Source organism: Canis lupus, chromosome 12, assembly GCF_011100685.1.
Source record: "Canis lupus familiaris isolate Mischka breed German Shepherd chromosome 12, alternate assembly UU_Cfam_GSD_1.0, whole genome shotgun sequence".
NCBI lineage: Eukaryota > Metazoa > Chordata > Mammalia > Carnivora > Canidae > Canis > Canis lupus.
The window spans coordinates 25381501-25401970 of record NC_049233.1 but is presented as its reverse complement, the minus strand read 5'-3'; the positions used below and the strand labels follow the sequence as shown (position 1 = coordinate 25401970).

Here is a 20470-nt window from a genome sequence, read left to right as displayed (position 1 = left end):
TTTGGGATCTTGTCACCTATTACCTTTAGCACTGAGGATCCATCCAAGACTCTTAAACAACAAGGTTGTAACCCATTAAGCAAACGCTTTGTCATAAATGATATCATCCCCATTTTCCAAATGAAAAAACTGAGGCTCAGAGAGGTTAAGTGACTTGCCCAAGGTACAGAGAGGCAGAGTGAGATTTGTTCCAAGTCCTGTCCAACCCCTAAATTTTTTTAATTGCACTGCAATGATACATGTTGGAGAAATGAAGTCAGATGTAATATAAGTTAGAACCTATCCACCATATTAATTAGTCAGTATATAACAAATTAGTCATCTTTCTCCAGTCATGGATTAAAACCACTTTTTAAAACTATAGGTGCCAAAATCTCAATCCCAGCACTCTGATTCAGAAGTCTGAGACAGAATTTATTAATATGTACCTATATTCATTTTTAACATGGAAGCTCCTGGGTTAAACTTTCAGCTTTTATTTAGTATGTTATTTGAAACTGTCTTAGAGCCTACTGGAACTTCTAGCAAATAAACCTGTTAAGAAATCTGTAAGCCTAGGAATGGAAGCAAATAAAGTATATTTGTTTCAAGTAAAATGAAGAAGAAAATTATATTGTTGGAGTATATGTCATTAAGGCACACAAAGAATAAGGAGCTTGGGCTCCTTCTATAAGCAAATAACAAAGCCAGCACAGAGGCAAGTAAAGCAGTGATTACCAAATACCTTGACATCTGCCTGAATTCTGTCTGAATTTGATCAAAGTATAGCACAGGTAAATTCCTAATTTACCTTGCTCATAACTTCATCTCTTCAAAAGCAAAGGAACAATGAGGATTTCTTAATTAAAACAGCATCTGTTAACATCCCCTAATGCTGCCTCTCCTAATTTTCACCAAAGTATTTATAAACACATAGGAAAAGATGAAAACACACCATCTAAAATTTAGGATTGTTTTAAGACAACTTGAAGCAAACATCTGGAAAGAATCTCCACAAAGCAAGAGATATTAACCAGTTTGACCTCAAATGGAAGACTGAGAATGGTTTTTTTTTTTTCTCAAACTGACCTCCAAATATGAATCTGAGAAGTGGATTCAGTTATGATTCACATGAATAGAGACTAAAAAAGATAATACAACATCTTGTCTAATGAAAAACAGCCTAGATAAATAGCACCTCTTTCAAAAGGTTAAGAAGTAGAAAACAGCCAACATGAAATCTATAAAATATTTCTTAATAACTTACTTAAGATCATAAACTCTTTCTCTGAATACCGCATTATCTGATCCCACAAGTTTTGATATGTACTTTTGTTACTGTTCCATTCTTAAAAGTTTGTAACCCAGGAGTTATTTGGGAATACATATGTTTTTTAGTTTCCAAACACATGTATTATTTTATGCCATTTTCCTTTTATAGTTAATTTCTAATCGGGTTATTTTAGGATGACATAAAATAATCCATATGATACATATTTTTTGAAATCTGTTGAGACTACTTGTGAGCCAATAGATGCTAAATGTATACTTGAAAAGAATATGTTTTGTCTTGTGTGCAAGATTTCTGTGATTTTATCTTAGATCAATATTACTGAGATAAAATACAGCCAGCCCAGAGATAACATAAAGCAGAAAAAATTACAAAATCTCTCATTACTAATAAAGAACAGGAAAGTCAAATCCTTTGGTATTCCAGACACTGAACTGATTGAGCTTATTTTGATGGTTGTAAGCTACATAAGAAAACCAATGTTTATTATCTCCTAAATATAATAGATGCTCCTAATATCTAAAACCCTTTTCTACAATAAAATTGGAAGTGATCCTAAAGATAAAGATCTGTATATTATCTTTTCTAATAAATGCTAGTATTTTGTATCTAGAAAAAAACAAGTTTTTAAATAATTATAAATTATGCTTAGCAAGAAGCAAATGTCCTATCAACCAGTTCAGACTTTGATGTTGACCACTTCTGGATGGACAAGTAAAATATGAATTGTCCACATACAGAATAACAATATTAGACAAACAATGATGTCTGCTTCCTGAAAGCAGAAAGAAAGAGCTCAAGTTTTGATATATTTGTAGTGACTGCCATTTCTCACCAGAGAAGCAGGGTTTCTGCACTAATCATTTCTAGCTGGCGGTACCATCCTGGAATAAGTTCATCTGGAAATAAGACACACATTCAAATTTTTACCTGAACAAAAGATTGCTATGCATTGAACTGTGCCCCTCCCCCAAAATTCATATCTGAAATCCTAGCCCTCGTACTTCACAACATTATGACCTTTTTTTAAGCGAGAGCATTACAAATGTAATAAGTCAAGATGAGGTCATACTGGAGTAAGCGGGCCCAATTCCATATGACTAGAGTTCCTAGGGAAAATTTCTAAAAAAGAATACCATGTGAAAATACAGAGGTATGGGAAAATGGAGAACTAGAATGATGCATCTACAAACCAAGGAACACCAAAGATTGCCAGAAAACCACCAGAAGCTAGGAATGTAAAAAAAAAAAAAAAAAAGATTCTCCTACAGATTACTGAGAGAATATGGTCTGCCAATACCTTAGGATATAGGACTTCCAAACCCTAGAACTAAGACAACAAATTTCTGTTGTTCTAAGTTACCCAGATTGTGGTACTTTGTTGCATCAGCTTTGGGAAATTAATACAGAAATATCTGCAGATACTCCTTAGAGAACCTGATGAGGAGTTTGTAATAGCATCACAATGTCAAACAATTCAAAATAATATTTTTTAAATTAAAGTGGGATAAAAATCTAACTGGAAACACTGAATGAATATCTAGGTTTTCACTCTGTGAAATCTATAGAATCTATAGAAAATCTAGAATCTATTTGTACTCATTTCCAATGCTCATTCCTGAAAAGTCAATATCTAGAATAACATTTCAGAATTTTTAAATTCCTAAATTAAAAACAGTAGAATGAAAATTTAGCAATTAGCCTTTGTCTGATACATGTCTGTCTTAAATACTCTTCAAAAGTTCTAATAATGCACTAAACATATGTTGTGCTCTTATGAAATCTTAAACAACCTAATGAGACAATATATGTGTATACGCAACCACATGAACCTTGAGGAAGGTTAACCAAGCTTTTCCTTTGGATATCAAGTCTATGATTTATTTTATTCCATCCAGTAATGAGGTTGAGCAAGGGATAATTACTAGTGTGGAAGGTTTCAGCAATCATTTTTTTCAAAGGAAGAAAACAAAATTTAGAAATGGGAAATGACTATTATAACACACTGAGCAATAACACTCCTTTTTAGTAGTATATAAAAACATGTACATCATTAACCCATGCTATGATAACATTTCAATGAATTGAACTCATTCCTTTGTACTAATCTTTCAAGATTATGGACCCCGTTATCAGCTTAATGGCTTTTTAAATGTGTAATTATATATGCTTCTAATATGTATAATGACAGAGTTCAAATGTTACCAGTTTAGTCTTATTTTTGCTCTCCTATCTATTGAATGGCAGGAAAGAAACTTTACTGTTTTCAAATAAAAAATTGCAAATGGCAATTTCATTATTTACAGTAAATTAATTCATACAAGTTAAAATTCATTACAATACAAAAAAATAGTATATAGCATACTTTGGTAAAATTGGTTGTGTTCCAAGACACCTCTTCCCACCCCTACCATCAGCCTGTGCCCAATGCAGCCATCTTACAATGGAAGCCTAGGTGCCATGTGCCTGGAAAAAACCTGGCCTGCACCTGAGCCAGAAGTCCTACCAAAATGGCCACGGTGTAAAGTGCCCCAGAACCCCAGCTGGCTGCACATGATCTAGTCACCCCACCAGAGCAGACCCAGGGTTGCATACCTGGGGCCCCCTAACCCAGCTTAACCTATACCTGCTCCAGTTGCAGCCATCCTGCCAAGGAGGTAATGGCATGATTTACTCCAAGACTCCTGGCCATAACCTTCTCCATCTCCAGCCATTCTGCCAAAGCCTCCAGGCATACACAGTCTATACAGGAAATGCTCCTACACAAGGTCACTGTTTCAACACTAGAAGAGGGAGCTCTTCCACTTAATTCATAGAAACAAACAGAAAATGCCAAATAAAATTAGGAGACAGAGGAATATGTTCCAAATGAAAGAAAAAGACATAATCCAAGGGGGGGGGGAATCCCTAATGGAAAAAGATTAGTAATTTACTTGATAAAGAGTTCAAAGTACATCATAAAAGATCCTCATTGAGCTTGGGAACAAAATGGATAAACACAGTAAGAACTTCAGCAAGAGTTTAAAAAATAAGAAAAAAAGAACAATCAGGGCTGAAGAATACAATAACTGAAATGAAAAAAACACTAGAAGGAATCAATACCAGATCAGATGTTACAGAAGAATGAATCAGCCATCTGCAGACCAGAATAGTGGAAATAACCCAATTCGAGCAGCAAAAAGAAGGGTACCTGGGTGGCTCGGTCAGTTAGGTGTTCAACTCTTGATTTCAGCTCAGGTCATGGTCTCAGGGTCGTGGGATTGAGCCCTGCATCAGGTTCCATACTCAGTGGGGAATCTGAGATCCTTTCCCTCTTCCTCTGTCCCTCCCCCTGCTTGTGTACACATTTGCATGTGCTCTCTAAAATAAATAAGTAACCCTTTATTAAAAAAAAAAAAAGAACAGCACAAAGAAAAAATAATCTTTAAAAATGAGAACAGAATGAAGGACTTCTGGGACAACATCAAGCATACCAACATTCTTAGTCTGGGGAAGGAAACAAAGATCCAGGTTTAGGAAGCACGGAGTCCTAAACAAGATGAACCTAAAGGTATCCATAAAAGATATTATAATTAAAATGGCAAAAACGAAAAATAAAGAGAATCTTAAAGTCAGCAAGAGATAAACAGTCACGCCCAACAGACATCCCATAAGCCTATAAGCTGGTTTTTCAGCAAAAAATTTTTCAAAACCAGAAAGGAGTGACAGGATATATTTAAAGTCCTAAAAGATAAAAATGTAGAATGAAGAATACTCTACCTGGCAAGGCTATCATTCAGAATTGAAGGAGAAATAGACTTGCCCAAATATGCAAAAACTAAAAGAATCCACCACCACTAAACTGGCCTTCTAAGAAATGGTAAAGGGTTTTCTTAAGCATAAAAAAAAAAGCCATAACTAAAATTAAAGAAATACATGAAAGGGAAAAATCCCACTGGTAATGGCAAATGTATAGTAAAAGCAGTGGAGCGACACCAGGCCACCATGAGTTATGTGCCCGGTCATCTTCAGTTTTCAAGGTCGAAGGGAAGGAGAGTTAGGCCCACTGGCTGCTTCTCTGTCCCCTGCCTGTCAACTAGTGACAGCCTGAGCAGAAATAGTGTGTGGAGAAGTTCTTCCCAGGTGCTGGATACCATGGTAAAAGGCCAAGTGGGGGGGGCAGGAGACTAAAGACCCCACCCCCTGATGAATATGCTATATCTCCTCATCTGAGCCCTTCCTTTCCATTATTCCCCAACCACCTTATACTGATGTTATTTTTATCACAATTAAAAATGTTCATTGGTAAAGAAAAAAAAAAGCTAATATGAAATTAAAAGACAAAAATGCCAAAAATCAACTATAACTACAATAAGTAGATAGGGATACTCAAAATAAAAAGATGTAGAATATGAAATGGTAAGCATAAAATGTGAAGGAGGAGAGTAAAAATGTAGCGCTTTTAGAATGTGGTCAGTCTTGGGGCACCTGGATGGCTCAGTGGCTGAGCATCTGCCTTTGGCTCAGGTCGTGATCCCAGAGTCCTGGGATCGAGTCCCACATCAGGCTCCCTGCAGAGAACCTGCTTCTCCCTCTGCCTATGTCTCTACCTCTCTCTCTGTGTCTCTCATGAATAAATTTTAAAAAATCACAAAAAAAAGAGTATGCTCAAACTTAAGTGACTATTGGCTTAAAGTAGACTGCTATGTATACAGTTTGAAAAATGTGAACCTAATGGTAACCACAAACCAAACCTACAGCAGATACACAAAAAATAGGGAAAAGAACCCAAACATAACATTAAAGAAAACCATCAAACCATAATAGAAGAGACCAAGAGTAAAAGAAAGGAAAGAGAAGAACTACGAAAACAACCAGAAGACAATTAACAAAATGGCAGTAGGTACATACCTATTAATAACTACTTTAAAGGTAAATGGACTAAATGCTCCCATCAAGAGACACTGGGTGGTTGAATGGATTAAAAAAATAAGGCCTATCTATTTGCGGCCTGCATGAGACTCACTTTAGATCTAAAGGCATACACAGACTGAAAGTGAAGGCATGGAAATATTATTCCATGCAAAGAAACAAAAAGGGAACTGAAAAAACAATATTCCTATCAGACAAAACAGACTATAATGAAAGAAAATGGATAGCATTACATAACAATTATAAAATAACGAACTAAAGACTCCTAACTCTGGGAAACTAACTATGGGTGGTGGAAGGGGAGGAGGGCGGGGGGTGGGGGTGAATGGGTGACAGGCACTGAGGGGAGCACTTGACGGGATAAGCACTGGGTGTTATTCTGTATGTTGGCAAATTGAACACCAATAAAAAATAAATTTATTATTATAAATAAATAAATAAATAAATAAATAAATAATAAAATTACCAAACAAGAAGATACAGCATTCATAAATATGTATGCACCTAATACAGGAGCACCTAAATAGAGCAAATATTAAGATATATAAAGAAAGAAACTGACAATACAATAGGAGTAGGGAACTTGGGATGCCTGGGTGACTCAGTGGTTGAGTGTCTGCTGCCTTCAGCTCAGGGCATGGTCCTGGGGTCCTGGGATCGAGTCCTGCATCAGGCTCCCCACGGGGAGCCTGCTTCTCCCTCTGCCTGTGTCTTTGCCTCTCTCTCTCTGTCTCTCATGAATAAATAAATAAGTAAAATCTTTTAAAAAAAAAAAGAGCAGGGAACTTTATACCCCACTCACACCAACGGTTAGCTTATCCAAACAGAAAATCAATAAGGAAACATTGACCTTAAATAACACATCAGACCAGATGGACTTAATATGTATATACAAAACATTCCATCCAAAAACTGAAGAATAAACATTCTTTAAAGTACACATGGAATGTTATCTAGGATATATCATAAGTTAGGCCACAAAACAAGTCTTGATAAATTTAAGAAGACTGAAATCATATCAGGCATCTTTTGCAACCACAAAGATATGAAACCAAAAATCAATTACAAGAGGAAAATCTTAAAAAACACAAACACAGAGGGACTAAATAATGTTACCAGTCAATGGGTCAATGAAGAAATCAAAGAGGTAATAAAAAAATACCTGAGACAAATGATAATGGAAACACAACTTTCCAAAATCTAGGGGACATAGCAAAAGTAATTCTAAGAAAGAAGTTCATAGCAATACAGGTCTACTTCAAGAAGCAAGCAAAATCTCACATAAAGAATCTAACTGTACACGTAAGGAACTAGAAAAAGAAGAACAAACAAAATCCAAAGTTGGTAGAAGTCTCCTAAATAAATGGTGCTGGGAATACTCGACAGCTACATACAAAAGAATGAAACTGGACCACTATCTTATACCATGTATAAAAATAAATTCAAAATGGATTAAAGACATGAAGCTCTGAAACTATAAAATTCCTAAAGAAAACATAAGCAGTAAGCTCTTTGGCATCAGTCTAAGCAGCATTTTTCTGGACCCACTCCTCAGGCAGGGGCAATAAAAGCTAAAATAGACAAAGGGCATTACATCAAAATAAAAAACTTTTGCACAGTGATGAAAACTATCAATAAAACAAAAAGTCAGATTACTGAATGGGAGAAGATACTTGCAAATAATACATTTCATAAGGGGTTAATATCAAAAATACATAAAGAGCTTACACAACTTAATATTTAAAAAACAGCCTGATTAAAAAAATGGGCAACTTGCATAAACATTTTTCTGAAGACATACACATGGCCAAACAGGCACAGGAAAAGATACTCAGCATTACTAATCATCAGGAAAATGCAAATCAAAGCCACAATGAGACATCACCGCACATCTGTCAAGTGTAATAATTGGCTATTACCAAAAAGACAAAAAATAACAAATATTGGCAAGGTATAATATAAAGGAAAGGGAAATTTCATACACTATTGGTGGGAATTTAAACTGGTATAGCCACAAATGGAAAACAGTATGGAGGTTCCTCAAAAAATTAAAACTAGAATTACCATATGATCTAGTAATTCTACTATTAGATAATTTACCCAAAGAATACAAAAACACTAATTTGAAGGGATATATGCACCCCTATGTTTACTCCAGCATTATTTACAATAGCCAAATTATGGAATTAGCCCATGTCCCTTGATAAAGAAGATGTAGTGTGAGTGTATGTGTGTGTATATATATATATATATATATATATATATATATATATATATATATATAATCAAATATTACTCATCCAGAAAAAAGAATGAAATCTTGCCATCTGCAGTGATGTGGATGGATCTAGAGGATATTATGCTAAGTGAAAGAAGTCAGAACAAGAAAGATAAATACTGTATGATTTCACCTATATGTGGAATCTAAAAAATAAAACAATCAAAACAGAAAGACTCACAGATACAGGAAACAAATTTGGTTACCAGAGAGGGAATGGGTAGAGGGACAGGAGTGGGTAGGAAAAATAGGTAAAAAGGATTAAGAGGTACATACTTCTCATTATAAAATAAATAAATCCTGCAGACATAAAAACACAGCATAGGGAACATAGTAAATAATATTGTAATAAAGTTATATGGTGACAGTAGTAACTAGACTTAATGTGAGGATCATTTTGTAATGTATAAAAATATCAAATCACTATGGTGTACACCTGAAACTGATAGGATATATGTCAATTATACTTCAGTAAAAACACACTGCACAAATAGTTACAAGGAAGAGGTCAAATTTATTTTTCTTATTAAAAGTGAAGGGAAATAATACATAAGACTGGTATCTTGCTATCTACAGTATCATGGCTTTATTGCACTCATATCGAGATTGAGATTATTGAAAAATAATTCCAAGAATATTTCAATTAAGATATTCTTCAAATATTTTTAATATTATTTTGAAGCTTCATATGAATGTTACCAGTCATTTTCTTAATAGAAGCCTGTGATGATAAGTTTCATCCACATCTTCATGTGCTGCTTAAAGCTAACCAGGACTCATTTCTAAGCCTTGATTTGTCTTTCTTCCTGGAATATTTGTGTTTCTCTGGAAAATCCCTACTCACCTATTTCAGGATTTTTTTTTTCTTTCAAGATTTAATGCAAACCTCATCTCCATATAAACCTTCCATGGTTATTTCTTTTCCTAAGAGCTTTTCATTAGGGAATGAATCAAATAAATTGTAAATTATAGAAAGAATGGAATATTACACAACCATTTAAGTGAATGGCTGTAAGTATATCAAGAACAAATTTCAAAACCCACTGTAAAAAAAAATATTTATTTCTATGTATTTTTAAATATCCAAAGAATAGTATCTACTTCATTCACATATACCTGCATTTGTAAATAGCAGAAAACATGCATAGAGACAATATAGATATCAATTTCAGACGTGGGGTGACACCCATGACAAAAAAAAGGAGCAAGAGAGAATGTATGAACTTTAGCTATAGTTGCAATGTTTTTATTAAGAGTGGTTGTGATGATGATAAAGAAGAATAGAAGAAGGAAAGAGAGAGAAAAAGACAAGGAAAGGGGAGGGAGAAGAATGGAGATGGGAGAGGGAGGTAGGAAAGGAAAAGAAGGGAGGGGAATGAGGAAGCAAAGAGGGGCAAATTATTAACATATATTTAATTTTAGTGGTATATACATAAGCACAGTATTATTTTCTCTATTTTTATTATGATTTGAACATTGCTCTTTGAAGTTCAAATTTTATGTGAAAAATAACTTTAATGTCTCTTCATTCATGCACAGTGGTAATATTTAATAGTTTCCACTAATTTTATCCAATATATTCTGACAATGGCTTCAAAAAATTATCAAAACCTGCACTGTATTTATTTCTTAAGTGTTTGGCTTTCACAGAAATCTCTGTGTGATAGGAACCTAGGATATCTTTGGCTACGTGATTCCAAGATCTCAGTCTAATGTATAAAATAAAAGTAGAATTCAGCAGAAATTGTAGATAAAAAGGTGAAGGAAAAATCTCTGGTAACAATAAATAGGTAGGTAAATGGGTAAGTGTGTGGATGGATGGATGAATAGATGGATGGACAGACAGAACAAATTTATTTATTTTTTATATTTTTTAAAGATTTTATTTATTTATTCATGAGAGATACAGAGAGAGAGAGAGGCAGAGACACAGGCAGAGGGAGAAGCAGGCTCCATGCAGGGAGCCTGAGGTGGGACTCAATCCCGGGTCTCCAGGATCAGGCCCTGGGCTGAAGGAGGCGCTAAACCGCTTAACCACTGGGGCTGCCCAGACAGAACAAATTTAAAGAAAAAGCCACATTCTGTAATAAAGTTATATTTCAGATGCTTAGAAATTATTTTCACCTGAGATACATAGGCTGGAATCATTTATTAAATGGCTAAATGTATAAAGCCTGTATATGATAAAATCATAGTACCTAGAAAGATATTAATTCTCTGCAGTATTGTCAAGTCATTCATTCATTCTTTTATTTAATCACATGACCTTTGCCTACTTAAAGCTTTGATTACTGATTAGTTTGAACACAGTTTCCAAATGCAAAAGTTAACTTCATTGAAGTGACTTAATGAAAATTTATTCTACCTCATTGTGATGTTATTTTAGGAAATATATTTCTATATTGTTTTAATGAAGAAGTTTATTTACTCACCTTAGGTGAGTGTAAATACTAAATGAGAAGGATACTCTTCCTAAATGTTTTTATTTTATATGCTCCATTACCAAGGTCCCTGAATGACAATAATACTTTCCATCAAAATAAACTTAAATGGAGAGACTAAGCTTTTATTTGGAAATAGTCATCGATCAATCAATCACTATCTGCTAGTCACTGTTAGAAACTGGTATCTTTGCCCTCAGCAGAGTCTCTATACCATAGTAGTTCTCAACCTTGGCTGCACCCTGTAATCACTTGCGGAGCATTAAAACATATATACAGGGCGGCTGAGGCTGTCCGGGGGGTTCCGGACTCCAAGTCAGTGTCTCCAGGTGCCATGGGCAGGGCTGAGGCGCGCTGAGGGGGACGCAGGGCACCAGAGGGGATGCGGGGCTGGGCCATGGTGGGCTTCTTCGGGCAGCCTGCCACCGTGGGAGCCTGGGCTCAGGGAGCTGCTGGAGGAGTTCTCCCCGACTCAGGACAGGGCCAAGGACTGCAACGGGACAGGTGGCTCCAAGGTTGAGCGCATGGAGAAGAGAGATGTCTGGAGCTGTTTGGCCGAGACTACTGTTACAGTGTGATCCAAAATGTGAATGGGGATATCTGTGGCCACTACCCCCAGCACATCCTGTTCCTGGAGTATGAAAGTTCTGAGAAGGAGAAAGACACATTTCAGAGCACTGTGCAGGTGAGCAAGTTGCAACACCTCGTCAACTGTAGCAGGACGGCCAGGTGCAGAGGACGGTTTGTCTGTCCAGTGATCCTGTTCAACGGCAAGCACATTTGCAGGTCTGATACCCTGGCTGGATGAGGAGAACTGTTTGGATGCACTGGCTACAACTATATCTTCTCAGGGGGTGCAGACGATGCCTGGGCAGATTCAGAGGACATCCCAGAGGAGGACTGTGCTCAGAGGCTATGACATCAAGCTGCTTCGATACCTGTCAGTCAAATACATCTGTGACCTGATGGTGGAGAACAAGAAGGTGAAGTTTGGCATGAATGTAACCTCCTCTGAGAAGGTGGACAAAGCCCAGCGCTATGCTGACTTCACTCTCCTCTCCATCCCGTATCCAGGCTGTAAATTTTTCAAGGAATATAAGGATCGGGATTACATGGCAGAAAGGCTCATTTTTAACTGGAAGCAGGACTATGTTGATGCCCCACTGAGCATCCCTGATTTCCTGACTTGCTCTCTGAACATTGACTGGAGCCAGCATCAGAGTTGGGACCTGGTGTAACAAACACAAAACTACCCGAAACTGCTGCTTTCCATAATTAACAGCGATGATGACAGCGGGCTGCTGGTACACTGTATCTCAGGCTGGGATCAGACCCCCCTCTTCAGGTCTCTCCTATGCCTTTCCTTGTGGGCTGATGGACTTATCCACACATCCCTAAAGCCTGCTGAGATCCTCTACCTAACTGTGGCCTATGACTGGTTCCTCTTTGGGCACATGTTGGTAGATCGGCTCAGCAAAGGAGAGATTTTCTTCTTCTGCTTCAATTTTTTGAAGCATATCATCTCTGAGGAATTCTCTGCTCTGAAGACACAGAGGAGGAAGAGTTTGCCAGCCCGGGATGCAGGCTTCACTCTGGAAGATATCTGTATGCTGAGACGAAAGGGCTGAGGCAGCACCACCAGCCTTGGCAGCGATTTCTCTTTGGTCATGGAGAGCTCCCCAGGAGCCACCGGGAGTTTCACCTATGAGGCCGTGGAGCTGCTCCCTGCAGGAGCACAGACTCAGGCATCTTGGAGGAAGAGCCATTCATTCTCTCCACAGAGCGTGCTCTGGAACCAGCCACAGCCCTCAGAGGACCGCCTGCCTTCCCACCAGGGGCTGGGGGAAGCCAAGTCTTCTAGTTCCTCATCCTCGAACCAGGATGGGTAGCAGTCTCCTGGAGGTCCCCAAGCCCAGATCAGTAGACTATCCCCTGCCCGGATCCTCTCTCCACAGACTTTGGCAGCTGGCAGATGGTAACAGACTGTGGCAGTATTCAGGAATGGGCTGTCCTGCACACAGACTCCTCTCTCCCTTTCAGCTTCCCCGATGAGCTCCCTAACAGTTGTCTGCTTGCAGCCCTAGGTGAGTGGAGACTCACCTGCAGGAAGTACGTTCAGCTTTCTTGGCCGCATACAGTCCCTGTGGTGCTATTGGAGGCCTGCTGGAGCAGTTGTCAGTGGTGTTGGACTCCAGAGCACCAGCAGCAACATCTTATGAAGTAGCCAGCCTACAACTATTGCCTGTTCCTCTCACCTGGACCCCGAACGGAATCAAAGCCATGCCTGGACAAGGGGTGCTTCAAGATAGGAGGGAAATCTTTTCACTCCTCCTTCTCCATCATGTACATGGCAGCCCCAGAACTGAGCAGGGCTAAGAACAGGGTTCTCCAACCCACAGCTTCCTGACTGGTGACCACCACCCCTCTCATCATTTCCTTTCACCCACCCTAGTCTTTGTTGGAATTCCCATCAACTCTCAGAACTGTGTGGGGTTTCCCTGGGGCCTTGTGGGAGCTGAGACCTCATGAAAGACTCCCCTCTTCCCATTCTTGTTACCTGGAGAGGAGGGATCACCTGCACTGAGAATGAGACAGTTTGACACAGATCACAAAATAAAAATCTTTTTGAAAATAAATAAATAAATAAATAAATAAATAAATAAATAAATAAATAAATAATAAACATATATACAAAGCCTGGATCTCACCCTCAGAGCTTCTGATTTAATTGTTCTTAGATGCAACATGGGTACTGGCGTAAGGGAGAAGTTCTCATATGCCAAGACTGAAAACCACCCCTGGGATTCAACAGCCTAATACCCTTTTCTTCCTGTCTGAGGGCATAGGCTTCCATAATCATGGGATTAAACGCAAAGAATATTTGAGAAAAATTAACAAATGAAGATACTCACTAGGCATAACGTATTTAGCTATGTTTCATCCTTTCTTTTTCAAGCCAACTCTAAAATAAGAGCTGCTCTTTTTCCTTTAATCCTCACTCAGATACAATAACAATTCCAACATGTATAAACAAACACATTTGTCCTTTCATTATCTCATCCAATCAACCCAACAATCTAGAAACCTACAAACCTAAAATCTCTCCCTCATCTAGAAAGAATCCAGCATTTCTTCTTTCCTCAAGAGAGATAGGCAGTTAATTATAAAAACTGCTCTCTTCCATTAGCATTTTCATATGCCAAAATGGGAAGAAGTAAGATGGTACAGGTTTCAAACTGCCTCTAGCTAGAAAAGGGAAAAAAGTGAAATTGGCCTTGTATAGGCTTAAAAGGCTTGAAGAATTCACACAATAGGCCACAGTTCTTTGATTTCCACTTTCCTCTATAGGAATGAATATTAGGTAGGATAATAAGTATGTCAAGGTCATGTTTACCTAATTCTAATGAAGCAAAGCATAAATCCCAAATTGTTAACCAATTGCAGGGAATGAGTGTATCTTTTTTTTTCCAGAAGCCAAGTAATTTAAATGGAAAAATGTGTTTAGTGTTAAAAAGGAACTAGAATGTTACTATATTAGATAAGAGAGCAATCCGTGACCACATAATGTCATTAAAGTGATCGGATATTATGCAGTCCCTTAAATTGCTTTATTTCCCTCAGCAGAATATTAATTTCAGGTGAGTAATTTAAATTGCATTAACAGCAGACTCCTTAAGATGACACTTCATTTAGTCTTGAAAGTTGCTGCTGTTTAAGATATCCCCCCAGCCTGCCATTTCATACTGGTGCTAACTTGTGCCAGATTGTATATTGTTTTTCCAAAATACCATGGGGGTGTCAAATGCTTTATTGCAAACCTGCTGCTTTATGGGAATATGCAATGTAAATAAACTAGAGAGACACTTCTGCAAATTGCCCTATCTTAGATGGAAAATATTTCTATTAGATGTATGAAATCAACTGACAGTTTTATGAGCCAAATCATTTTGGAAATATCCTTCACATACACTGAATATCATCATATTTTCAGAGACCATATGGTAAAATGTAGATGCATAAGCTCTTCAAGGACAGGCAAACTTACAGTCAGCATGAATCTCGATTCCAGTACCTGTTTCTCTTTCACTAACAAATATCCAGGTAAGACAACTCTCAAAGTTGCTAATTTGGGACGTCTGGGTGACTCAGCAGTTGAGCTCTGCCTTTGACTCAGGGCCAGATCCCAGGTCCAGGATCGAGTCCACATCGGGCTCCTGCAAGAGAGCCTGCTTCTCCCTCTGCCTGTGTCTCTGCCACTCTCTGTCTCTGTCTCTCATGAATAAATAAAATATTTTTAAAAAATTGCTAATTTGGTGAAAAGTATGAAAAAGTGTGTAATAAATTATTTATCACTGCTATTTTCCTTATAAAAACAAGATAAATCCACATTCCTCTACATTCTATAGGCCACAAATCCAAAAACTCAAATAGAGACAGATCATGAGAGCCTGGACTAAATAGATAACAAGAGCTACAGGGTAAAGGATGAGTTTGTATAATTGTTGTTTTGTTAGGACCCTAGAACATCAACTTGTAGCATGTTTATGTGAGAATAAAATTTTCATGGATGACTGAATGACATTATTACAAGTCTTGAGATATTTCAACCCAGTAGCAAATATATTATACAAGTTGAATTTACCTTTGACCTCCTAAGCCCTCCTCAAGAAAAGGAAATGTTATAAATTGGATACCACAGTCATTGTTTCAATCCCCCACCTTTATCAGGTAACTCTTCTTCTATTCCTTCTTTTCCATTATTAAAGAAGGTTTACAAGTGCCTTCAGAGAAATGAAACATCTCTTTACAACACAGGGTCTTTGCTTTCAACCATAAATCCTGTGACATGCTTTCCTTTTCCCCTACAAATTTCCTGTTCTAATCAGCAACACCTCTCTCTAATTGCTTGTGCATGCTCTCATGCATTTGCTATATGGCTCCTGCTTTCCTTACTCCCCTGCTTTTTTCTTCTAAGCTATTCCCATGCTGTTTAATTCAGTTGCCATGAAACTTCACTATCCCTGATTGTTGAATGCCTCCTGAATCAAGTTCACATATTCTAAGGCCATCTTCCCAGTAAAGTATTTCCGGTCATGGATTCACTCCAGCCAACCACTGATTTGACTATGTCTCTCTAATTCTCATTTTCTGAAGGATGGAACAGATTCTCTTTCCAGAAACCCTAGTTTTTAGAAAGAAGAAAAACCCAGCCTTCCCAGAAGACCACCAGCAGAAGTAACTTTTCCAAACTGATTTTACCATGCTTCTTGTTTATTTCCCTGAGAATTATCCCTGCCACCACTGTGAAACCACCTAGTCACAATAAGGTAGCAAAGCTGCCTGTCACCCAAGGGGCTATAAAAGATAAATGTACGTTCTCAAACAATCAAATGGAGAAATTTGAAAACTTTCAAGTAAGTAATGACAAAAAAGGATTTCAGTTACTCATCGAGACCAATATCCAAGCAAATTACATACAGCTATCTGGAACAGTCCTTAAATTGTGGATAATCCAAAGTTAGCTTCTGTTAAAAATATAAGGAAAAATTAATGTAGAAAGAAGAAAACACATTCTCTTTATTATGAAGGGAATCAGAATATGCCCCCCAATTATGCCACTTTGGCATGACTGTAACTTGTTCAATCAAGTTACAATCCATTTATATAAGCTATTTTATATGAGACATAAAAGTCACTAAGTTTAAACACAAAAAATTGCTTGCTCCTTAGGGATCCTACTTGATATAGCAGATATTTTTTATTTTATTGTGACTTGTAACTTGTAACTCAAAATCATTATTTTGAGCTGAAGGCAATTAAAAAGGAACAGACACAAGAGGAACTCTCTGCTTCCCCCCTTCCTTTCTTTCTTTTAAAGATTTTATTTATTTATTCATGAGAGATGCATAGAGAGAGGCAGAGGCAGAGTTAGAGGGAGAAGCAGGCCCTGTGGAAGGAACCCAATGTGGGACTCCATCCCGGGACTGTGGGATCATGCCCTGAGCTGAAAGCAGATGCTCAACCGCTGAGCCACCCAGGTGTCCCTACTTCCTCCTTTCTGCCAAAAACAGGGCATAAACTTCCCTTTCCCTTTCCATTTCCCTTTCCCTTTCCATTTCCCTTTCCCTTTCCATTTCCCTTTCAAGAAAGAAGACATGACTCTTATTCTGGTGTTATCACTGACTTGAGGTCTGCATAAACCTTACTCAAATAACCCTTACCTTTCATTACTTTCCTCTATATATTTGCCTTCCCACAATTTACTGTCCCTGGAATCCCAAATCCCTTTTCCTTCGTCTTGTCTCCTTTCCACAATTCATCACCCTGTATTAAAATGGTACATAAGTTCTGGACCTAAAATCATGTTTTTAGAGTTTTCACTTCTTTTCTGTAACACTCCTATGTGCATGCATAACAACCTTTTCCTCCTATGAAATTTTCATTTGTTGGTTTAATTCATAAGCCTCATTCACTGAACTTAAGAGAATATCAGGAAAGTTTCTTTCCTTTCCTACACTTATATTAAACACAATTAAAATCATATTTTTATCCTTTACCAAAGCTAGGAAAACCCTCCAGAAAACTGGTATGTTTCTTTTATAGTAATGAAATGATGCAGGAAAATGGGGAGAAATCATGAATAACTTTAAGACTGCCTCTGCTATGACATATTTATTGTATGTTGCTTTTAAGATGCTTCTTTAAAAAAAATTGTAGAGATGAGGTCTACTCTAAATGAAAAAGCTTTTAGCTCCAACCCCTGATAAATATGATCTGGGTCATAGGTCACTGTTGTCTTGACACACTGGGTAGTAAACAGCAGCAGGACTCTAATGACTAATGCTGTAGTCACAAGAGCTGAGCAGCTGACAGAAATAACACCACTCAGTCTCTGAGGAACTAAAGGCAATTTACAGGCTTATTTAATTTTAGCCTATCTTGAAATGACACTATAAAGTTGTAGGGGAACAGACTGTCACCATATCATGACAAATATGGAAAACAGGGCTCCAAAAGAACAGAGGAACTCAGTTACGTGCCAGAAGAAGAGAAGATACTGCTTTAATATGTACCCCAAGCTGACAGAGTGAACTGTTAGGTGAACCTTCATTTCAACATGAACCTTCCTTGCCCTCTTTAGTTTATAATGCCTTTAGCCTGAGATGATACCTAAAGTGATATGTGCTCACCTCTTCAACCCAGCTTTCAGAAAACTGTTTTCCTAACAGAATGCACCTTCTCTTCCTGGGGCATCTTCTAATTCTTACAAAAGTCATTAAGTTTAGACACAAAAAATTGCTTGCTCCTTAGGGATCCTATTTAATATAGTAGGTATTTTTTATTTTATTGTGATAAAAATATACACAACATAAAATTTACCATTTCTCATTTTTTAGTGTAAAGTTGAGTGGCATTAGGTACATTCACACTTTTGGGCAACTGTCACCACTATTCAACTCCAGAAATTTTTCATCTTCTCAAAATGAAATGCTGTACCAATCAAACAATAACTCCCCATTGCCCTCCTCCCATAAGTCCCTAGTAACCACTATTCTTCTTTCTCTTTGAGTTTGGCTATTCTAGCTCATATAAATGGAATCATACAATACTTGTTTTTGTATCACTTAACGCCCTTAGGGTTCATACATTTTGAAAGCATGTAACAATTTCATTTCCTATTAAGGCTAATAATATCTCATCATATATATATATATGTATATATGTATATATATGTACATGTGTATATATGTATATATATGTATATATGTGTATATATATGTATGTGTGTGTGTGTGTGTATATATATATATATATATACACCACATTTTGTTTATCCATTTATCCTTTAACTGACATTTGGGTTGTTTCTACCTTTTGGTTACCATGAATAATTTTGCTATAAATGCTGGTATATAAATACCTGCTTAATTCCTTACTTTCTTTTTTTTCAGTATTTTATCTTTTTTATTTTTTTAAGATTTATCTAATTATTTTAGTAATCTTTACACCCAACATGGGGCTCGAACTGACAACCCTGAGATCAAGAGTTGCATGCTCTTCTAACTGAGCCAGCCAGGTGCCCCTTCAAGTCCTTACTTTCAATTCTTTTGTGTACCCACCCATAAATGGAATTACTAAATCATATGATAATTCTGTTTAATTTACTCAGGAACCTCCATACTATTTTCCATAGTACTTAAACCATTTTACATTCCTATCAACAATATAAAGAGTTTCAATTTCTCTACATTCTCACTAAATACTTATTTTCTGGGTTGTTGGGTTTTTATTTCCCTTTTTCTTTCTTTATTCTTTTTTTTGGATAATATATATCATAATGGATGTGAAGTGATATTTCATTGTGGTTTTGATAGGCATTTCTCTAATGATTAATGCTAAACATCTTATATATCAGGTTTATGCCTATTTTATTCATTTACGTTTAGCTGATGTTATCTAATTTTTTTCTTTTTAAAGTTTTATTGAAGTATAATTGGCATACAATAAAATGCACATAATTAAAGTAAACAATTTGTTAAGTTTTGACATAAGTATACACCTTTGAAACTATCACCACACATCAAGACAATAAACATACTATTGAGCTTAATAAAACAAAAGATCCAGTTATTTCATCAGCAAAATTCGTTTATTCAGGAATAGCAGAGAAATTATGATTTAGGATGAGCAAATTATGGCAAACCACAGGCAAGTCTGCAGAGCAAAAGAAAAGGGCTTCCTTTTATAGGGGAAAGGAAGAAGCTGGGAAGAGGCTGTTTCACTGAGTTTTCATTGGCTGAGCTGCTGTTGGGCAAGGAGAAATTCTTCCTTCTTCCTGCTGGAAGAGTGTCTTCCTGTTGGGGAATGCAAGCTATGCTTTTCTTTTTTTTTAAAGATTTTATTTATTTATTCATGAGAATACACAGAGAGGAGAGAGAGAGGGGCAGAGACACAGGCAGAGGGAGAAGCAGGCTCCATGCAGGGAGCCCGACTTGGGACTCCATCCCGGGTCCCCAGGATCACGCCCTGAGCTGCAGGCAGCGCTAAACCGCTGAGCCATCGGGGCTGCCCCGAGCTATGCTTTTCATAGTGAGTAGTAGTACATGAGAGGTCCCCCTGCAAAGGTGCCTTATTCTATTTTAAATGAGGTTTCCCTTATTTTCACTATATCCATCATTACCCAAAGTTTCTTCATGTCCCTTTATTACACCCCTCCTTTCACATCTCTGTTCTTATTTTCTCCCCAGGCAAGCACTGATCTATTTCCCAGCACTATAGATTAGTTAGCATATATTAGAATTTATGTAAATGGAGTGACAGATTATATACTATTTTATCTGTCTCTTTTCACTCCACATAATTATTCTGAGGTTCATCCATGTGGTTATATGTAGCAATAGTTCATTCCTCTTTATTGCTGAGTAGTACTCCATTACATATTATTTATCCATTTACCAGCTGATGGACATCTCAATGGTTTCCAGTATGGGGCTATTTCCAATAAACCCTTTAGTAATAATCACATACAAGTCTTTAAATGGATGTATACTTTCATGTCTCTTAGGTAAA

General features: G+C 37.2%; 2 pseudogenes; one reads left to right on the top strand and one right to left on the bottom strand.

Annotated features, from left to right (window-relative positions):
• Nucleotides 1-20470, bottom strand: part of LOC100683091 — a 120706-nt pseudogene that overhangs the window by 78364 nt on the left and 21872 nt on the right.
• Nucleotides 4394-13119, top strand: LOC100688485 (annotated as a pseudogene).